Raw genomic sequence first — 6,319 nt, forward strand, 5'->3', positions numbered from 1 at the left:
TGATTCTGAGAATCTCTAGAAGTTTTTTGAATCTATCAGTTAATTGGAAAGATTCTCACCTTGACTAACTATATATACTGACACCTGTGAACTAAGCAACTGCACTGAAGATGGCAATCTGTAATAGTAGGTTCATGTTTGGCGTGCCTGTCATTCTGGTCTTCTCAATAAGGACTGCTTGTCATGACATGCCAGTTGCTGCCTTGCTGTCTCTAGGGTAGATGATTGTTCAAAAAGAAGGGGATGGTGAATGAAGGCAGGAGACAGGAAAAGGAAGTTTGTGGGACTGTCCTGCTTCAAGGTTGTATAGGGTTAGATTTTTGGACTTATGTATAAACATAATATTTATATAATTCTTCATGCTGATTTTTAAATTATATTCAAATTTTTAAATTTTTTTCATCATATTCTGTAGGGACTTAAATTTCAACGTATCAATATTTGATGAAAAATACCTGTTCTGTGTTATACCTAAGATGTTTGATATTTGGATAGATAGTGAGATTAAGCTTAAAAGCCTAGGTTGTATGGTAATTACAATAAACTTCTCTTCTGGAGGGTTAAAAACCTAAGTTTGCAGAACAAAATTAGTGAAAAAGGAGGGCTGCAAGGAAAGCCAACATTTTGGCCCTAGCCTTCTAAGGTCAGTTAAGACTCAAGACATATGAATACTTGTACTGTAACATCATGTAACTCAGTAGTGTCCCAAATTTTCTGATCAAGATTATGGGGCCAAAGAGGAAAATGATTGATAATGTAGAGTGTACCTAAGGAGAGTCACATGGAGTGAAAACATTCTCTCAGGCTTTCACAGAGAGCACATTGGCCAAGCAATGGCCGTGACTCATCCACATGACTGACACTGACAAAGGATCTACAATCTGAAGCATAGACTCTCAGGATAAATCCTGAGGGGATTTCACTGACCTTATCAAATCCAAAAGCTATAACTCTTGTTGCATAGATCTTGCTTTATCTTGGTCTTAACCATCCAGCAGAAAAGTATAAAATTGAAGTATAAGAAGTAAAGCCATGCTGTTATATTGAGCAGTAGGGGACTCAGTTCAACAACTTCTGACATTGCCAGTGAAGCAGAAGCCCCAGTACTATTATGGACTACTGGACTCTTTTAGAATAGTTTACTGAGTTAACACACCTATACTATTCAAATAACGGAACTAAACAAAAAGAGGGGATATAGATGAATGTCTATTTTTTATCTGTGTATTCAAAATGGTTAGGATAGATATATAGTTACATTCTCTTAATGAATAGAAGAATGTGTTCTAATTGTGTCTGTAAATAGGATATTATGTCCACATCTTGTTCAGCAATTAACCACTAGGAAGAATGTATGCAATGTGTTAATTATTGAAACTGTCCTACCAATTAGGTTTCAAACTGTCTCATTGCTATTTGTTTCTCAATAAAATTATGGGAAAAAACATACTTTTGAGGTCCATCCCTTTTCGTACAAATGAGTCAATATCTTTCTTTGTGGCTGAGTAACACTCCATTGTGAACATCCACCATATTGTCTTCGTCCATTCATGAAGGTGAGCATCTTGACTCACACTCATGTTTCTTGACCCAGGCTTGTTGAACTGTGACAATTCAGAGTGGGCAGCTTGTCCATAGTCAAAATCCAGTACTGCACATTCAGGCAGGCTGCCTTATTCCATGCCAACTGGGAAGAGTTGCCTTTTCTATTTTCATTATTATCTTCTAATCACTACAGATTTAATAGTTTAGATCAACATTTACATAACTGAATAGTTGTTTATTTTGTAATTCTGACTTAATCTAAGAAATTAAAATCACAGTTATCAGCAGGATTGTTCTCCTTTATGGAAGTTCGAGAGGAAAATACCTCACTGTATAAGAGGCAGAACTGGAGAAACTGTTGAGAGGCTGTTAGGAAAGCAGTTGGAAGCTTCTGGTTCTCCTAGGCTCTTCTGCTGGATTACCTTGTCATGCCAACTTTCCTGATACATGTTGTTGTTCTTAATGGAGGAGGAGCTTAAGACCTTCTTGTCACCGACAATGGCTATAGTTCACTTTGAAGGGTTCTGGTCACCTCCTTGAGCATTGCTTTCTGGCTCTGGAAGGGAAGATGGTGCATAGCTCAGTCTCCTGAAGTATCTTTTTGAACTGGCTTTCCTGATGGGAACTCAGATTTCCTGATCACTAGAGGAGTTTGATACCTCACTATTGCTGGATATAGCTGTGGTACTTTTCAGGGGAGCTCTGGTTCCTACCTAGAGCATTGCTTCCTGCATCCAGTTCAGATCTCTAATCTTGCTATCACACAACCTTCATTGTGCTGGCATAGACTTCCTAGCTTCCACCACTGACCTTCCAGCACAGATTCATGAAACACCCTACATGAGACATTGCCATGGGCTCCAGGCCTTCAGCTGGACTTGTGTGAGGTATTGTTATGGGCTACAAGTCTTCAGCAGGACTTATGCAGGATGTTACTGTGGGATTTAGGCCCTGTGCTGATGTTTTTGGTCTTTATGGACATATTTCCTCCACTCTTTGTATATCATTTTTGGGTGATTCATTGTAAATAATCTTATAAAATATGTGTCCTAGATTATATTGTCCACTTTGCAAAGCTCCCAAACCATGACACAGACATTACACTGATGCCATTAAGGATCATACTTCTCCCTGCCCTTTGGTGACAATATGGACTCATGGAGACATCATGTTCCATTTCTTTCTACCTTATTTAGAATGAAAGAAACAGATTTCTCCCTAAAGTATATAAGTGCGCATATTTCAAACAAATGGGCTAACTAAAGAATTGGAACAATATTCATTTTCCCTTAATTCAGATATGCAGCTGTATTTATTTATTTATTTATTTATTTATTTATTTGGTACAGACTCTTGTTTTGCAGCTCAGAACTGTATCGATCCTCCTGTCTCAGCTTCCCCAGTACTGAGCTTACACGCATGCATCACCATGCCTTTTTTCGGTGGCTGGCTAGGTAGGCTCGTGGTGGGACCAGCATGGCATGTGGTACCTGGGATCAAATCAGGATCCTTGTGCATTCCAGGTCACTGAACTATCTCCCCAATCCCTCTAGCTGTTTTAGGAGCAAAGCCATTACCAATTGTTCTCCCTGCTCAGGGACAGTGATAACAAACTATTACCTTTCATCCTTCTCAAGATGGAAAAGAAAGAAAACATGTGGGAAGCAGAGGCTCTTACATATACTTCTATGTAGATATTTAAGTGGGAAATTTGAGTCAACAATGGGGGCAGTGAGAGAGAACAGAATATTCTCATATGTTATTCATGTAATCTTTTAAAAAACACTTACTGAGTATCTACAGGCAACAAATAGGCAACAAATTAGAGCAACAAATAGGCTGGTGGAAAGGGAAGCATGCCAGTATTGTGGAATGTGCAACAGCACAAGAATGTGAGGAGGAATATTTGAAAGAAACACATTGGTTATTATTTTGCTGAAGGGAAGTAGAGGAGTTTTCCTGATGTTCGAAATTAATTTTGAAAGCCAAGAATGCAGACATTATGTGGAGTAAAGAAACAAAGTAGCCACAGACCCGAGAACAACACAGAAAGAACAGAGAAACCTGAGAATGGGATCCCTGTTTGGGTTAAGGCAATGGTAGTTCCACCTGGCCAGGCTAAAAAGAGGAGAACTCGGGAGTGGACTAATATGTTAGCACAGCCCTGACCACAGCACGAAGAGGCTTGGAGTGTAGCCAGGGAAGACGCAGACCAGAGAGCACAGCACATCTGCTATGGAGAAAGAGCCACAGACTTCAAAGGCAGCAGAGCTGAAGATGCAGAGACAGCATTTATCACTCATGAGGACTGGGCATAATTCTACTTCAGCTTTGTTATAGATTTGTTGTGCTTCTCCAACTATATGGACGCAGATATTACCATATAACAGAGTGGAAAATAAAAGTTCTTAGCATTTTTGAAGCCTGCTTTATTATGACTTTAAATATAAAAAGGGCAGGACGCATTCATTAAGGATTTTCTCACATTCTACAGTGTAGTATGTAAGTAATTCCATGTAATATTTGCAAGAAAAGTATGATCTTCAATTTTCTATGCACAGAAATTTAAGTTAAATGAAGAGAATATCATTTATAAGGTCATATAAACTTGGAGATCTCAGATTTGAATTTAAGTATACCTTTCCTAAACCTGGTATGTGTTTTAGCTGTCTCATCTTGTTTGCAAAAAGCCTCTGCTCTACTAGAACTGACTCTGAGTAGCTTTTTTATTTTTTCTTAGAAGATGTTTTGCAGTTTCTTTGTCAGGTAGCTTACTCCTGATAGATGCCATTAGCAGCCCCTGCACCCTAAGTGTCTTTTTATATTGTCGCATGTCCCCAGAGGGGGAAAATTTCTCCTGGCTGAGAGTGGAGAAGCACTGTTCTAGTGTGAACTTCCATCTCTCTGTCTTCATTTTCACTGGCATCTGCATATACACACAGAGTTCCTTAAAGAACAAAATATTTCAATTGGACGGTTCCCTAGGTACTCATTATCTAAATCTCCTTCTCTTGCATAACAGATTCTTTGCAATATTATTATCCGTCCATCACCAAAAACAGAAACTTAGGGATCATCCTCGGTTTCTCCTCCTACTTTTCTCTCTAGAAGAGGTGAGGCCTTAACTGTTGTTGTTGTTGGATGGTATTTTTGTCACTTTTTCTGAGTATTACTTTTATTAGTACACGTTTGGATCACATAATGATTATACACACTATAGGGAATCAATATAGAGACACCATATTTCAATTCTGATTTTTTTCCCCTCCCTCCATCCCCCTTCTACTTTCTCCTGTATCGGATTCATTTTTTTATCTTATAAGAACTTAGAAAGTTAATTACCATATACGCAGATTTGAATATTAGAGTAACAGGCAAAAAAACATAACTGTCGGTGGAAGTGTAGATTGGTAAAACCACTATGGAAATCAGTGTGGATATTCCTCAAAAAGCTAGGACTGAAAGTCCCATTAAACCCAGATATTCTCCTACTAGGCATTTTTACAGAAGACCTCAAACCTAATACCACAGTGATACATGTGCACCATGTTTATAGCAGTGCAACTTGCCATAGCTAAGTCTTGGAAGCAATCCAAATACCCATCAGTTGAGGAAAGAATAGCAAAGATGTGGCATTTTTCATAGTGGAGTATTATTCAGCTATACAGGAAAGAGTAAAGAAAAGAAATATATATGTGTATACATAGAATAGCTCAGATAATTATACTACTGATTTTTGTTGGTCTACTGAAAGGAACATTTAATGAGTAATTACCTTTTCTTCTCTTTTAAAATTTCCTACAAACCTTTTAAATCATATTTTCATGCTTATATCTGGAATCTGAACTACTATTTTGAAGACAACATTATGTAATATGACAACCAACGTCGAATTCCTAATAGTTTGTTAACGGAAATCTTGTACAACTTCTATTTTTTTTTTTTTTTTTTACTATTTTGTATTCTCTTTAAAAACATATGATGCAATTTTATCATGGCAAGATGCACTGTAAGACATATTATCTGTCAAAGGCCAAATATATAAAAGGCCATGTGATATCTAAACTTGCGGTTTTGGATTAATCACTTAAAATTATGGTCTTAAGGCACATCCATTTTCCTACAAATGACTCAAGTTTATCCTCCTTATGGTACATTGGTACACTACTGTGTGTAAGTATCACATTTTTTTAATCCTTTCATCTTTTGATGGAAATGTAGGCTGGATGTGAGATTTAGCTGTTAGGAAGTGTGATGTGTTAAACATGGGTATGAATGGCTCACTGTGGTGTGGTGTCTACAGCTATGTGGAAGAGACAGCTAGAAAGGGAATAACAGAATCAAATGGAATTTATACTTTTAACTTTTTGATAGATCTCCAAATTGATTTTCATAGTAGTTATATCAGTTTACATTCTCAGTCACAATAGAGAAGGGTTCCTTTCTTCCCATGGTTTCCCATATTTAACCATTGGTTGAGTTTTTATTATTATTGTCATCATTATTATTATATTCTTATTATTATTATTTCTGAAATGAAATGAAATCTCCATGCTGTTTTAACTTTAATTTTGCAAATTCCCAGTGATTGTTGAATATTTTAACATATTTATTGGTAGTGGTAGTTTGCTTTTCATTATCTGACATGTATCTATTAATTTCAGAGGCTCATCTTAAAATTGAGTCTTTAAGTTTGAGAAGTTGACTTTTCATGCTTATATCTGTTTTTAAAAAATATATTCTAGGGCCGGGGAGATGGCTCAGCAGAATAAGC

This window comes from Octodon degus, unplaced genomic scaffold (assembly GCF_000260255.1).
Source record: "Octodon degus isolate 3935 unplaced genomic scaffold, OctDeg1.0 scaffold00104, whole genome shotgun sequence".
In the NCBI taxonomy this organism is placed as follows: Eukaryota; Metazoa; Chordata; class Mammalia; order Rodentia; family Octodontidae; genus Octodon; species Octodon degus.